The 16,449-nt window shown below is 48.5% G+C and overlaps 1 protein-coding gene across 1 annotated transcript in view; it reads right to left on the reverse strand.

The window, feature by feature from the left end:
* Positions 1–16,449, reverse strand: part of tlcd2 (TLC domain containing 2) — a 102,935-nt gene that overhangs the window by 767 nt on the left and 85,719 nt on the right. The window lies entirely within an intron of this gene.

Consider the following 16,449-nt stretch of genomic DNA (forward strand, 5'->3'; position numbering starts at 1 on the left):
TAGGCTAAAGTTTTACAGTCTAAAAAGGTGGTTAAGGGATAGCCTTGAGATGTATAAAATATATTGATGAGGGACTTTGAATTAACCCAGCAATGCAGGAGCACTGGACTAAATTGGATTCACGAGAAATATCAATTTAAACCATATATTAGGAAGAGCCTATTGAAACAATCAGGCAGCAGGAGTCCGGGGACAGCGGAGCGGCCTATAAAGGCCCAGTGTTGTTCGGAGAGGTGGGATTGCGAGCAGCAGGAGTCTGGGGGCAGCGGAGCAGCCTATAAAGGCCCAGCGTTGTTCGGAGAGGTGGGAGCGCGAGCAGCAGGAGTCCGGGGACAGCGGAGCAGCCTATAAAGGCCCAGTGTTGTTCGGAGAGGTGGGATTGCGAGCAGCAGGAGTCTGGGGGCAGCGGAGCAGCCTATAAAGGCCCAGCGTCATTCGGAGAGGCGGGAGCGCGAGCAGCAGGAGTCCGGGGACAGCGGAGCGGCCTATAAAGGCCCAGCGTCGGTCGGAGAGGCGTGGCTTGTGCAGCTGCAGCGGGAAGAGAAGGCAAAAAAGAAGTAGAAAGAAATCGAAAGGTGACGTCACAACCAAGGGGGTAAGTGATTGGCTGGTGATTGGTGGGTAGCTTTTCATTTTCTTTCCGATATCAGTAAGTAACTCTTAGCATTTCTGTTGCCAAATTAAGTTAATCTAGAGGTTAAGTCATGGCAGGACAGCTCGGACACGTGTTATGCTCCTCCTGTACCATGTGGGAAGTCAGGCACGCTTCCGGTGTCCCTGACGACTATGTGTGCGGGAAGTATATCTGCCTCCAGCTCCTGACGGACCGCGTTGCGGAACTGGAGCTGTGGGTGGATTCACTCTGGAGCATGCACGACGCTGAGAATGATGTGAATAGCACATTTAGTGAGTTGGTCTTACCGCAGGTAAAGGGTCCACAGCCAGATAGGGAATGGAAAACCAACAGGAAGAGCAGTGCGGTCATCCCCCTGCAAAACAGATAGATCGCTTTGGGTACTGTTGAGGGGGATGACCCATCAGGGGAGGGCAGCAGCAGCCAAGTTCATGGCACCGTGGCTGGCTCTGCTGCACAGGAGGGCAGGAAAAAGAGTGGGAGAGCAATAGTGATATGGGGATTCGATTGTAAGGGGAATAGATAGGCGTTTCTGCGGCCGCAACCAAGACTCCAGGATGGTATGTTGCCTCCCTGGTGCAAGGGTCAAGGATGTCTCGGAGCGGGTGCAGGACATTCTGAAAAGGGAGGGTGAACAGCCAGTTGTTGTGTTGTATATAGGTACCAACGATATAGGTAAAAAACGGGATGAGGTCCTACTAGATGAATTTTGGGGAGTTAGGAGTTAAATTAAAAAGTAAGACCTCAAAAGTAGTAATCTCAGGATTGCTACCAATGCCACGTGCTAGTCAGAGTAGGAATTGCAGGATAGCTCAGATGAATACGTGGCTTGAGCAGTGGTGCAGAAGGGAGGGATTCAAATTCCTGGGACATTGGAACCGGTTCTGGGGGAAGTGGGACCAGTACAAACCAGACGGTCTGCACCTGGGCAGGACCAGAACCAATGTCCTAGGGGGAGTGTTTGCTAGTGCTGTTTTGGAGGAGTTAAACTAATATGGGAGGGGGATGGGAACTTTTGCAGGGAGACAGAGGGAAATAAAATGGAGACAGAAGCAAAAGATAGAAAGGAGAATAGTAAAAGTGGAGGGCAGAGAAACCCAAGGCAAAAAACAAAAAGGGCCACATTACAGCAGAATTCTAAAGGGTCAAGGTGTGTTAAAAAGACAAGCCTGAAGGTTCTGTGCCTCACTGCGAGGAGTATTCGGAATAAGGTGGACGAATTAACTGCGCAGATAGCAGCTAATGGATACGATGTGATTGGCATCACGGAGACATGGCTCCAGGGTGACCAAGGCTGGGAACTCAACATCCAGGGGTATTCTGCATTTAGGAAGGATAGACAGAGAGGAAAAGGAGGCGGGGTGACGTTGCTGGTTAAAGAGGAAATTAATGCAATAGTAAGGAAGGACATTAGCTTGGATGATGTGGAATCGGTATGGGTGGAGCTGCGGAATACCAAAGGGCAGAAAATGCTAGTGGGAGTTGTGTACAGGCCACCAAACAGTAGTAGTGAAGTTGGGGACAGCATCAAACAAGAAATAAGGAATGTGTGCAATAAAGGTACAGCAGTAATCATGGGCGACTTTAATCTACATATTGATTGGGCTAACCTAACTGGTAGCAATGCGGTGGAGGAAGATTTCCTGGAGTGTATTAGGGATGGTTTTCTCGACCAATATGTCGAGGAACCAACCAAAGAGCTGGCCATCCTAGACTGGGTGATGTGTAATGAGAAGGGACTAATTAGCAATCTTGTTGTGCGAGGCCCCTTGGGGAAGAGTGACTATAATATGGTAGAATTCTTTATTAAAATGGAGAGTGACAAAGTTAATTCAGAAACTAGGGTCCTGAACTTAAGGAAAGGTAACTTTGATGGTATGAGGCGCGAATTGGCTAGATTAGACTGGCAAATGATATTTGAAGTGTTGACGGTAGATAGGCAATGGCAAACCTTTAAAGATCATATGGACAAACTTCAACAATTGTACACCCCTGTCTGGAGTAAAAATAAAATGGGGAAGGTGGCTCAACCGTGGCCAACAAGGGAAATTAAGGATAGTGTTAAATCCAAGGAAGAGGCATACAAATTAGCCAGAAAAAGTAGCAAGCCGGAGGACTGGGAGAAATTTAAAATACAGCAGAAGAGGACAAAGGGTTTAATTAAGAGGGGAATATAGAGTACGAGAGGAAGCTTGCCAGAAACATAAAAACTGACTGCAAAAGCTTCTATAGATGTGCGAAGACAAAAAGATTAGTGAAGACAAACATAGGTCCCTTGCAGTCGGATTCGGGTGAATTTATAATGGGGAACAAAGAAATGGCAGACCAATTGAACAAGTACTTTGGTTCTGTCTTCATAAAGAAAGACACAAATAACCTTCCGGATGTACTAGGGGTCCGAAGGTCGAGTGAGAAGGAGAAACTGAAGGATATCCTTATTAGGCGGGAAATTGTGTTAGGGAAATTGACGGGATTGAAGGCCGATAAATCCCCAGGGCCTGATAGTCTACATCCCAGAGTACTTAAAGAAGTGGCCCTAGAAATAGTGGATGCATTGGTGATAATTTTCCAACAGTCTATCGACTCTGGATCAGTTCCTATGGACTGGAGGGTTGCTAATGTAACACCACTTTTTAAAAAAGGAAGGAGAGAAAATGGGTAATTATAGACCAGTTAGCCTGATATCAGTAGTGGGGAAAACGTTGGAATCAATCATTAAGGATGAAATAACAGCACATTAGGAAAGCAGTGATAGGATTGGTCCAAGTCAGCATGGATTTATGAAGGGGAAATCATGCTTGACAAATCTTCTGGAATTTTTTGAGGATGTAACTAGTAGAGTGGACAGGGGAGAACCAGTGGATGTGGTGTATTTGGACTTTCAAAAGGCTTTTGACAAGGTCCCACACAAGAGATTGGTGTGCAAAATCAAAGCACATGGTATTGGGGGTAATGTACTGACGTGGATAGAGAACTGGTTGGCAGACAGGAAGCAGAGAGTCGGGATTAACGGGTCCTTTTCAGAATGGCAGGCAGTGACTAGTGGAGTGCCGCAGGGCTCAGTGCTGGGACTCCAGCTCTTTACAATATATATTAATGATTTAGATGATGGAATTGAGTGTAATATCTCCAAGTTTGCAGATGACACTAAACTTGGTGCGGTGTGAGCTGTGAGGAGGATGCTAAGAGGCTGCAGGGTGATTTGGACAGGTTAGGCGAGTGGGCAAATGGATGGCAGATGCAGTATAATGTGGATAAATGTGAGGTTATCCACTTTGGGGGCAAAAACACAAAGGCAGAGTATTATCTGAATGGCGGCAGATTAGGAAAAGGGTAGGTGCAGTGAGACCTGGGTGTCATGGTTCATCAGTCATCGAAGGTTGGCATGCAGGTACAGCAGGCGGTGAAGAAGGCAAATGGTATGTTGGCCTTCATAGCAAGGGGATTTGAGTATAGGAGCAGGGAAGTCTTACTGCAGTTGTACAGGGCCTTGGTGAGGCCCCACCTGGAATATGCTGTTCAGTTTTGGTCTCCTAATCTGAGGAAGGACGTTCTTGCTATTGAGGGAGTGCAGCGAAGGTTCACCAGACTGATTCCCGGGATGGCAGGACTGACATATGAGGAGAAACTGGATCGACTGGGCCTGTATTCACTGGAGTTTCGAAGGATGGAGGGGATCTCATAGAAACATATAAAATTCTGACAGGACTGGACAGGTTAGATGCGGGAAGAATGTTCCCGATGTTGGGGAAGTCCAGAACCAGGGGACACAGTCTAAGGATAAGGGGTAAGCCATTTAGGGCTGAGATGAGGAGGAACTTCTTCACTCAGAGAGTTGTTAACCAGTGGAATTCTCTACCGCAGAGAGTTGTTGATGCCAGTTCATTGGATATATTCAAGAGGGAGTTAGATATGGCTCTTGCGGCTAAAGGGATCAAGGGGTATGGAGAGAAAGCAGGAACGGGGTACTGAATGAATGATCAGCCATGATTTTATTGAATGGTGGTGCAGGCTCGAAGGGCCGGATGGCCTACTCCTGCACCTATTTTCTATGTTTCTATGACTAGCACTCAAACACTATTCAAAAGTTATTCAAATGTTATTCAAAAGAAGGCCAAATCTTACAATGGGAAAGCTACCAGACCGGCAAGCTTGATGAGCTTTTTGGTTTTTCTTATGCTAGCAAATTAACAATATAATTTGTGGAGGTAAAAAATAAAACCAACAATGCTGGAAATCAAGTCATACACAGTTCAGTCAGCGTTTAAGGAGCCTAACACCCGGAGGGAAATCTTGAGCCCAAAATTTTAACCTAGCTTTCCCGTTCAGATTTCTATTACTTTTTCTAATTCCAGCACTTTGTTTTTACAATATCATTTGCATCATACTTATTCCCTCACATGCAGTGAAGTCACCCATAAATTCTTGCATAACAGGCTCAGTTGTTGAATGGCAAAGTGTATAGCAATAGCGCTGCGATAATCAAATAATTACAGTATTACATTGGATCTCTGGATTAGTCTTTAACTCCTGAACAGTCCACAGCCTCTCCTTGCAGTAGCTGTGCAAGCAATACCATTGTTTGTTATGCAATAACAGGCCAGTTCGCGCTAGCAGTGTGTTACGCATGATAAATAAAACGAGTAATATAACAGCAGCACAGCACCGTGGCACAGTATAAACACTTTTACAAATGGGTCAACAGTCATCGGGCCCAAGTGGCCTCAGTTGCTCCTGATTTTTTGGAGCAACTGGTGTAGAACGGAGCATCTTAGAAATTCAAATTCTCGGCATTTAGTTTGCTCCAGTTCTAGTCAGTTAGAACAGTTTCATTTTGGAACAGAATTTTTTTTTCAAAAGGGGGCGTGTCCAGCCACATACGCCTGTTTTCAAAGTTTCGGCAGTGAAAACTTACTCAAAACTAACTTAGAATGGAGTGAGTGAAGATTTTTGTAGGTTACAAATCAGGCGTCGGGAATGGTGGGGGGGGGGGGGGGGTTTAAAGGGAAGTTTACAAACATTAAACACTTCAGTTTTACAAATAAAGAGCCATCATCAATAATAAATGATAAAACATCAATAAATCAACCAATAAATCAATCAAAAAAAATTAATAAGAAATAATTTTTTAAAAAATCAATAAATAAAACATTTTCTACTTACCGACTGCAGCACCGGGAGCCCTCCAACACCGTGCTGGGTTGCCCCTCCAGTGTGTCTCTGTCAGTGTCTCTATCTCTCTGTCTGTCTGTGTGTGTCTCTCACTCTCTGTCAGTGTCTGTGTTTCTGACAGCGAGGGGAGGGGGAGGAGGGGGATAGAGGGGGGGGGAGGCAGAGGGGGAGGGAGGGAAGGCGGAGGGATGGGGGATAAGTGGGAGGGAAGGGGGAGAAGGGGGAGGGGGGAAAGAAGGGGGGAGAGAAGGGGAAGGGGGGCAGGAGAAGGGGAAGAGGAGAAGGGGAAAGAGAAGGGGAAGGAGAGGGGGGAAAAGGAAAGGAGAAGTGGGGGGGGAAAGGAGTAGGGGGGAAGGAGAAGGGGGGGTGAAGGAGAAGGGGGAGGGAGGCTGAATGGGCTGGGCCCGGCCGGGCCCAAGACTTTGGGCAGGGCCCGTCCCCAGCACCAGATTTACAGGTAGGTGGCGTTGGGTCGGGTCGGGTCCAGGGTCCAGGATCGGGAGCGCGGGTCGGGTCGGGGGGGCGGAGGGAGGTCGGGTCGGTTCGGGTAGGGAGGGAGCATGGGTCTGGTCGGGTCGGTTCGGTTCGGGTCGGGGATGGGTGGGGGAGAAGCGTGGGTCGGGTCTAGTCCGGGGGGTCGGGTTGGGTCCGGGGGGCGGGAGGGAAGCAGGAGTCGGGTCGGTGTCGGGGTCGGGTCCGGTCCGGGGGCGGGGGGCGGGGGGGGGGGCGGGGAAGCGGGAGTCGAGTCGGGTCGGGTGGAAGTAGGAGCTGGGCGTGGGAGGCAGCCTTATGCACGCAGCCCCAGTGAGGCCATTCGGCCAGGGCTAGAGGCTGCGTGCTTCGGGCCCCTCCCACACAGTTTTGGATGCCTGGAGCTACTGCACATGCGCGCCCACTGTAGCGCGCTTGTGCAGAGGTCCCGGCACTGTTTTCAGCGCAGGGACCTAGCTCCGCCCCCCCACAGCTCGTGCTGCGTCGCGCCCAGCTCCAGAGGACCAGCAGGGAGCCGGAGAATAGGTAAGTTTTTTTTAGGCGCACTTTGTGGCGCGAAAAACGGGCATCCAGGTCGGGGCTGTGCCGTTCTAGGTGCGGCCCGAAACTTGGGCCCATCATGTTATTAATGAGAAAGCAATGGCTGAATAATGACATTAAACAACTAGTCTACATCACTGTGAGGCGTAAGTAACTAAAACTCATTTGCCTTAAAAAAACACTTAAATATTAAGAACAAAACCAATTAAATTGTGATGGGTAATACAGAATGCGATTAGCTGAATTATTTTATTCACCCATTAATATCAGATGTTAGCGTTACACACTGGGGACATTCTCCATAACCAGCCTGTCATTATACTGCACACATCTAGATGAAGGCACCACTGGCTGATCCAAGGGGGGAATAGGGGCTGAACAAGGGAATAAATGAGGGGAGATTTATCTGGCTCTGTGCCCAAGTGCATTGGATCACCTGAGCAAGGCAAATATCAGAAATTTGGATATTTTGTATTTGCCCTCTTGAGCATCCCTGATTATAATCGCTCAACCATTGGTGGCCGTACCTTCTGTTGCCTAGGTCCTAAGCTCTGGAACTCCCTGCTTAAACCTCTCTGCCTCTCCATCTCTCTTTCCTCCTTCAAGACGCTCCTTAAAACCTACCTCTTTGACCAAGGTTTTGGTCACCTGTGCTAATTTCTCCTTATGTGTCAAATTTTTTGTCTCATAACACTCCTGTGAAGCGCCTTGGGACATTTCACTATGTTAAAGACGCTATGTAAGTACAAGTTGTTGTTGTTGTATTGCCTATAAAGGAATCTGTCCTATTTTCCTTCCATATGGTTGGGAAATGATTAATACACAGACCCTTTGGAACTGATTTCTGAGGTTCTGTGGACACAAAGACATTGGCCTAAAAGCAAATGAACGTGTTTTGTTAATCTGGACAAGCAGTTTATATTTTGATGAAGATTTTCTAATTGAGCAGCAAAGAGAAGGGGGAGGGTGTGGGGTGAAATTGCCCTCCACTCGAAACAGGGCACACCTACCGATCTTTAAGTGTACCATCCACCCCACTGCATGGGGCGGACAATCCGGGGAAATTCAGCTCTTGGTTTTAGTTTTGGAGCTGGGCGGATGTGGTGTCATCAGAGGGTCAGAAGTGTGGGCAGGTCAGAACGGCCATTGTCAGTGGGGCGGAGGAATGGGTGGGTCAGAATGGCCGTCGCGCTGAGTCATCCGCAGGTCGGTAAGGGGTCGACGGGGCGGCAACACAAGCGGAGACGTTCTCCGCTGGGAGAACCCACGAGGGCAAATTTCAAAATGGCGCCCCCCCTCTTTGAGGTGGTCACGACTTTTATAGAAAGGGGCAATTTCGGCCCCAAAGGCTTTCCAATTTGAGGAAGATTCAGCCATGGGCTGTAGGTGTAAGGTGTGGCAACACTGAATGGGGACAAATTTATGTCCCTGAAGCTTTGTGGCATTTACAAAATATACAGTAAATCTTAAGATACATAGAGTTCTATTAAAAATGCCACTGATTGTTTAGTAATGAAGGGGGTTACCCTCAAAATGAGGGTGAATTGTAAGGTTGCACCCAGGAATAACCATGTCCCGTAGTTCACTACCCATCTTTTCTTTGAAGGTTTTCCCTTAACTGCAACTAGCATTTAATAATTTCAGGTAAAGCTGGAGAAGCAATGACCCCCACGATCGTATCCTAAATACTCCATTATACTTTTGGTGATGCAGAGCATAGGACAACAACTGAAAATTGATCTTTAAACCGAATGCTTCGTAACAAATCCTACTTGAAGGCCCAGTACCTGTTGTGTATCTGTAAAACATGCACTCCCATGTTCCGCCACCAGGGAACGCATCCCCTGAAGTCCCAAGGGATCCCAGCATCCCTTGGGAGCACTGTATATAAGCCGGCCCCTAAGGCCTGTTTCTCACTCTGGAGTGTCTTAATAAAGACTGAAGTTACTGTTACTTTAACCTCCCTGTGTGCAGCCTCATCTGTGTTAGGAACACAATAACTGGTGACGAGAATACGAATCCAATGCAAAGATGCAGAAAACTGTGGGCATCCTGGAGAAGTTCTCGGAGGGTGAGGACTGGGAAGCCTATGTCGAACGGCTAGACCAGTACTTTATAGCCAACGAGCTGGATGGAGAATGAAGCGCTACAAAAAGGTCCTTCTCACGGTCTGCGGGGCACCGACCTACAGCCTCATGAAAAATCTTCTGGCTCCGGTGAAACCCACAGATAAGTTGTATAAGGAGTTGTGTACACTGGTTCGGGAGCATCTTAACCCGAGGGAGAGCATGCTGATGGCGAGGTATCAGTTCTGTACGTACCAGCGATCTGAAGGTCAGGAAGTGGCGAACTACTTCGCCGAGCTAAGGCAACTTGCAGGACAATGTGAGTTTGATGGCTACCTGGAGCAAATGCTCAGAGACTTTTTTGTACTGGGCATTGGCCACGAGACCATTCTACAAAAATGTTTGACTGTAGAGACACCGACCCTCAGTAAGGCCATTGCAATAGCACAGGCATTTATGTCCACCAGTGATAACACCAAACAAATCTCTCAGCACACAAGTGCGAGCAATGTTCATAAATTAACTGCAACTGTGTTTGCGAGCAGAAATGTACAGGGCAGAAACCACGAGTCTGCAACCGCCAGCAAGCCTCAGGTGACCCAGATGACTCAGTCCGCAACAAAGGATGAATGCAAGGCAATTCACACCTTGTTGGCGTTGTGGAGGCTTCCATTCAGCCTACTCATGCCGCTTCAAAGGGTATGTTTGCAAGGGCTGTGGAACAATGGGGCACCTCCAATGAGCTTGCAGACAAGCTGCAAGCTCTACAAAACCTGCTAACCACCACGTGGCAGAGGAAGACCGGTCCATGGTGGATTAAAGCAATTTCGAGCCTCAGAGAGAGGAGGCAGATACTGAAGTACATGGGGTGCACACATTTTCGATGAAATGTCCACCTATAATGCTAAACGTAAAATTGAATGGCTTACCCGTAGCCATGGAACTGGACACTGGCGCTAGCCAATCCATCATGAGTAAAAAGATGTTTGAGAGACTGTGGCGCAACAAGGCACTCAGACCAGGCACTCAGACCAGCCCTGAGCCCCATCCACACGAAACTGAAAACGTACACCAAAGTGTTTATCGCTGTCCTGGGCAGCGCCATGGTCAAGGTCACCTACGAGGGCACGATGCGCGAACTGCCGCTCTGGATTGTCCCGGGCGATGGCTCTACACTGCTTGGAAGGAGCTGGCTGGGCAAAATCCGCTGGAACTGGGATGACATCCGAGTGCTATCACATGTCGATGAGGCCTCATGTACCCAGGTTCTTAACAAATTTCCTTCCCTTTTTGAATCAGGCATTGGCAACTTTTCTGGGGCGAAGATGCAGATCCACTTGGTCCCAGAGGCACGACCCATTCACCACAAGGCCCGAGCGGTACCTCACATGATGAGGGAGAGAGTGGAAATCGAGCTGGACAGGCTGCAACGCGAGGGCATCGTCTCCCCAGTGGAATTCAATGAGTGGGCCAGCCCGATTGTTCCAGTACTCAAAAGTGATGGCACGGTCAGGATTTGCGGCGATTATAAAGTAACTATTAATCGTTTCTCGCTACAGGACCAATACCCGCTACCTAAGGCAGACGACCTATTTGCGCTGGCAGGAGGCAAGACGTTCACCAAGCTCGACCTGACTTCGGCCTACATGACGCAGGAGCTGGAGGAGTCTTCGAAGGGCCTCACCTGCATCAACACGCGCAAGGGACTGTTCATCTATAACAGATGCCCATTTGGAATTTGGTCGGCTGCAGCGATCTTCCAGAGAAACATGGAGAGCCTACTCAAGTCGATACCACGCACAGTGGTTTTTCAGGACAACATATTGGTCATGGGTCAGGACACCGTCGAGTACCTACAAAACCTGGAGGAGGTCCTCCAGCGACTGGACCGCGTAGGGCTGCGGCTGAAGAGGTCGAAATGCGTCTTCATGGCAACAGAAGTGGAGTTTTTGGAGAGAAAGTTCACGGCGGACAGCATTCAGCCCACAGATGCCAAGACAGAGGCTATCACGAACACGTCCAGGCCACAGAACGTCATGGAGCTGCGGTCGTTCCTGGGACTCCTCAACTATTTTGGTAACTTCCTACCGGGGTTAAACACCCTCTTAGAGCCCCTACATGACTTGTTGCGTAAAGGTAAGAACTGGGTATGAGAAAAAAAATAAGTAATTGCTTTTGAGAAAGCCAGAAACATTTTATGCTCCAACAAGCTGCTTGTATTGTATAACCCGTGTAAAAGACTCGTGCTAGCATGTGATGCGTCGTCGTACGGAGTCGGGTGTGTATTACAACAAACTAACGTTGCGGGGAAGTTGCAACCTGTCGCCTATGCTTCCTGAAGCTTGTCTAAGGCCAAGAGGGCCTACAGCATGATTGAGAAAGAGGCATTAGCGTGTGTGTTCGGGGTAAAGAAAATGCATTAGTACCTGTTTGGCCTCAAATTTGAGCTGGAAACCGATCACAAGCCCCTCATATCCCTGTTCGCTGAAAACAAGGGGATAAATACTAATGCCTCAGCCCGCATACAAAGGTGGACACTCGCACTATCAGCGTATAAATACCATCCGCCACAGGCCAGGCACCGAGAACTGTGCGGATGCTGTCAGTCAGCTACCATTGCCCACCACGAGGGTGGAAATGGCCCAGCCTGCAAAGTTGTTGATGGTGGTGCAGCCTGCAAATTTGTTGATGGTCATGGAAGTGTTTGAAAATGATAAATCACTTGTCATGGCCCACCAGATTAGGACTTGGACCAGCCAAGATCCTCTGCTGTCCCTAGTAAAAAACTGTGTACTGCATGGGAGCTGGGCCAGCATCCCCGTTGAAATGCAAGTGCTAATCAAGCCGTTCTAGCGGCGAAAGGATCAGCTGTCCATTCAGGCAGACTGCCTGTTGTGGGGTAACCACATAGTGCCACCCAAAAAGGGCAGGGAGACGTTCATCTCGGATCTCCACAGCACACACCCAGGTATAGTAATGATGAAAGCGATAGCCAGATCCCACGTGTGGTGGCCCGGTATCGACTCTGACTTAGAGTCCTGTGTACGGCAATGCAGCGTGTGTGCTCAGCTGTGCAACACGCCCAGAGAGGCACCATGAAGTTTGTGGTCCTGACCATGGTTGAGGATCCATGTCGACTATGCGGGCCCGTTTCTTGGTAAAATGTTCCTGGTGGTGGTGGATACTTTTTCAAAATGGATTGAATGTGAAATAATGTCGGGAGGCACCACCACCGCCACCATTGAAAGCCTGAGGGCCATGTTTGCCACCCACGGCCTGCCTGACATACTGGTCAGTGACAACGGGCCATGTTTTACCAGTGCCGAATTTAAAGAATTCATAATCCGCAATGGGATCAAACATGTCACCTCGGCCCCGTTTAAACCAGCCTCCAATGGGCAGGCAGAGCGGGCAGTACAAACCATCAAACAGAGCCTTAAACGAGTCACAGAAGGCTCACTGCAAACCCGCCTGTCCCGAGTACTGCTCAGCTACTGCACGAGACCCCTCTCGCTCACAGGGGTGCCCCCGGCTGAGCTACTCATGAAAAGGACACTTAAAACCAGACTCTCGCTGGTTCACCCCAACCTGCATGATCAGGTAGATAGCAGGCGGCAGCAACAAAATATAAACGATGGTCGCGCCACTGTGTCATGGGAAATTGATCTGAATGACCCTGTGTATGTGCTAAACTGTGGACATGGTCCCAAGTGGATCGAGGGCACGGTGATAGCTAAAGAAGGGAGTAGGGTGCTTGTAGTCAAACTGGACAATGGACAAATTTGCAGAAAGCACCTGGACCAAACGAGGCTGTGGTTCACAGACTGCCCTGAACAACCTATAGCAGACACCACCTTTTTCGAGCCCACAGCACACACCCAAAGGATCAACGACACCACGCCGGACCAGGAAATCGAACCCCTCACGCCCAACAGCCCAGCAAGGCCAGGCTCACCCAGCAGCCCTGCAGGGCCAACAACACGCCATCCCAGCGAGGGCACAGCCAACACACCAGAACAGACATTTGTACCGAGGCGGCCCACCAGGGAAAGAAAGGCTCCCGACCGCCTCACCTTGTAAATAGTTTTCACTTTGACTTTGGCGGGAGAGTGATGTGTATCTGTAAAGCATGTACTACTATGTTCTGCCACCAGGGAGCGCATCCCCTGAAGTCCCACGGGATCCCAGCATCCCTTGGGAGCACTGTATATAAGCCGGCCCCTAAGGCCTGTTCCTCTCTCTGGAGTGTCTTAATAAAGACTGAGGTCACTGTTACTTTAACCTCCCTGTGTACAGTCTCATCTGTGTTAGGAGCACAACAGTACCAGTACTCCATTCCTTGTGTCTGCTGGGTTTCAGTAGTCACACCATGTCCATGATTATGGATTAAAATGTTACACCCATGACTTAACGAAACTGAACACCAGGGAGCAGTGCACTATGACTGTACTGCAGTAAACACACTAGTCTGGGTAGAGAAACTGCACACGTGTAACATGAACAATTAAAAAAAATCATTTGGCTTAAAATGCAAATATTTTCCACAAGTTGCTCTGCCAGCCCCAAGTGAGTCTTCCAATTTTTTTGTTTGATAGCTCTTCCTACAATTTCATCACATTGCACAAACTATACAAACAGAATTTACAAGTCTTAAAATATAACTTGTCGGTACATTTAATGTTGTCCATAAAACCTTAATTGAATTCAGCAATGGACGTTACATTCTTAATTTAGTTGAACTAAAATGCACGCTTGTTCCAAGACAAGATAATGATACATTTGAAAGCATCAGGAATTTAGAATGGAGACAGGCAGTTCTGGAGTGCAGGGACTGACTGTACAGCTGCTGCTCCATAATCAATCCATCTAGCAGTTAGGCTTTGAAAAATAGTTGCAGTTAATAAGTAACTGGGATATGAAATGTAATAATATAGCCCACACAAAGGAAATAGGACCTATGCAAAAAACATTTTGCTGCTGTGAATATTTGTGACCTATCTAACATGGATAAGCCTCACGATTAGCTCCAACCACTTTAATTTCTGGCTGTACAGCCTACACGATGATGCAGTGGGCAACATCATCATCATCATAGGCAGTCCCTCGAAATCGAGGAAGACTTGCTTCCACTCTAAAAGTGAGTTCTCAGGTGAATGTACAGTCCAGTCCGGGAATTATAGTCTCTGTCACAGTTGGGACAGGCAGTCGTTGAAGGAAAGGGTGGGTGGGACTGGTTTGCCGCACGCTCCTTCCGCTGCCTGCGCTTGTTTTCTGCATGCTCTCGGCGATGAGACTCAAGCTGCTCAGTGCCCTCCCGGATGCTTTTCCTCCACCTCGGGCAGTCTTTGGCCAAGGATTCCCAGGTGTTGGTGGGGATGTTGCATTTTATCAAGGAGGCTTTGAGGGTGTCCTTGAAATGTTTCCTCTGCCCACCTGGGGCTTGCTTGCTGTGTAGGAGTTCCAAGTAGAGCGCTTGCTTTGGGAGTCTTGTGTCGGGCATGTAGACAATGTTACACGCCCAAAGGAGCTGGTCGAGTGTGGTCAGTGCTTCAATGCTGGGGTTGTTGGCCTGATCGAGAACACTGAAGTTAGTGCGTCTATCCTCCCAGGGGATTTGCAGGATCTTGCGGAGGCAGCGTTGATGATATTCCTCCAGCGCTTTGAGGTGTCTGCTGTATATGGTCCATGTCTCTGAGCCATACAGGAGGGCGGGTATTACTACAGCCCTGCAGACCATAAGCTTGGTGCCAGATTTGAGGGCCTGATCCTCAAACACTCTCTTCCTCAGGCGACCGAAGGCTGCGCTGGCACACTGGAGGCGGTGTTGGACTGAAACCATAACCACTTGCTGTTCCAGGAATCCTGCATTACTAGCTACCCTGCTCACAGCTCTTCATCAGACCTCACTCGATGGAGTTCCTATAGGCTCCTAATTCTTTTGTTTTCCACCACAAACTGTTCTTGTAGTAGAGGGTTTGAAAAACAAGCCAAACAATGGACCGTTTATGCATTAACAATAATGTTGAGGCTATCAGCGTTCACTCACCGTTATTATGGAGTAAATTGGACAGCAACATCCGGAGTCCGCACATGTACAGTTAAAAGCGAATATCCGGAAGCTGCTATCCGATTTGCCCTGCTCCTCCACAGGCTTCACTACACCTGTATCTCACACAGGGGCTCGGCATTGAAATCCATGGAAGGGTGTGAAGTTGCTGTAGTTACCCACTAGAAATGCCAGAAAAAGGGCTGGTGCATTCAGGTGCAAATACATTTTTAACACGATGATAAGTCTTAATTACTGCCAAACAACCTCTCCGGCCCTGAAAATTTAACTTTTGCAAGTGTGGAGTCTCATTTCTTCAGAACGTAATTATTGTTGGAGATTTAAAATCAAATTAAGGTCATTTTTTAAAACTTTTCTTTTTATCTCTCTCTCAATCCCATCTATCGTTCCCTTTCTTTCCCGCTTTCTGTACATGATTTTAATTAATTAATTAAATATTCAAATTTATATTTCCTGGTTTAAACTCTGCGTGTCTGAGTATGGATTCTTCAATCTGATTGGTTGAAGAGACACACTGGGGCCGAAATTGCCCACTGCTGGAAACGGGGCACACCTACACTGTTTCTCTTGTTTTTACCGGCACGGTGGATGTGGTGACCTCTTGAGCGAAATTCCGCTCTTTGGCTTTTTTTTTTCCGGCGGACCGGAAGTCGGTCATAATGGGGGTGGAATAGAAATATAGAAACATAGAAAATAGGTGCAGGAGTAGGCCATTCAGCCCTTCTAGCCTGCACCGCCATTCAATGAGTTCATGGCTGAACATGCAACTTCAGTACCCCCTTCCTGCTTTCTCGCCATACCCCTTGATCCCCCGAAAATATGGGAATTAAGGCACTGCTGAGATTTTGAACTCAGGATCTCCTGTTTACTAGACAGGAGCGGTGAGCACGCGAGCGGGGCGGAAGTTGGGGGCGGGCAGAGTGGCCGCCTCTGTCAGTCATCAGCGTAGCGCTGATGACATCATCACGGTGCCGCAGCACAATGGTTTTTCCCTTCACTTAAAGGGCAGAGTCTGCGCAATTATTTTAGGACAGATCGGCAGCAGTGGAGCAGTAGTGGGTGGAGCGGGTCACCGCTGGGATATCACAGGACCAGAATTTTCAAAATGGCAGCCATTACACTCCACAGTGTGGCTGCTGATTTCCGACGGTAACAGACCTTAAGCAAAGGGGCAATTTTGGCCCCGCTGTTTCTTGTCCTGCTCACACAGGTCCCAGATCCCCTGTAGAGGGCGCCGCGCTGGACACCATGGGCTAGACTTTCCACTTCACATCGCCCATATATCGCCCAAAACCGCCTTTCATCACCCATTTTGACTGAAAAGTGGAAAGTTAGGCTGGAATATCGCTGGAAAATTGTCCTCCCAACTTTCGGCTCACATCGCCGAGGTGATCGCCCGCACATCGCCGGGTGCAACTTTTGGAACATCACCGGCACATCGCTGGGCTGATCACTCGCCGAGAACATCGCTGCAGAAT

This window comes from Pristiophorus japonicus, chromosome 16 (genome assembly GCF_044704955.1).
Source record: "Pristiophorus japonicus isolate sPriJap1 chromosome 16, sPriJap1.hap1, whole genome shotgun sequence".
Lineage (NCBI taxonomy): Eukaryota > Metazoa > Chordata > Chondrichthyes > Pristiophoridae > Pristiophorus > Pristiophorus japonicus.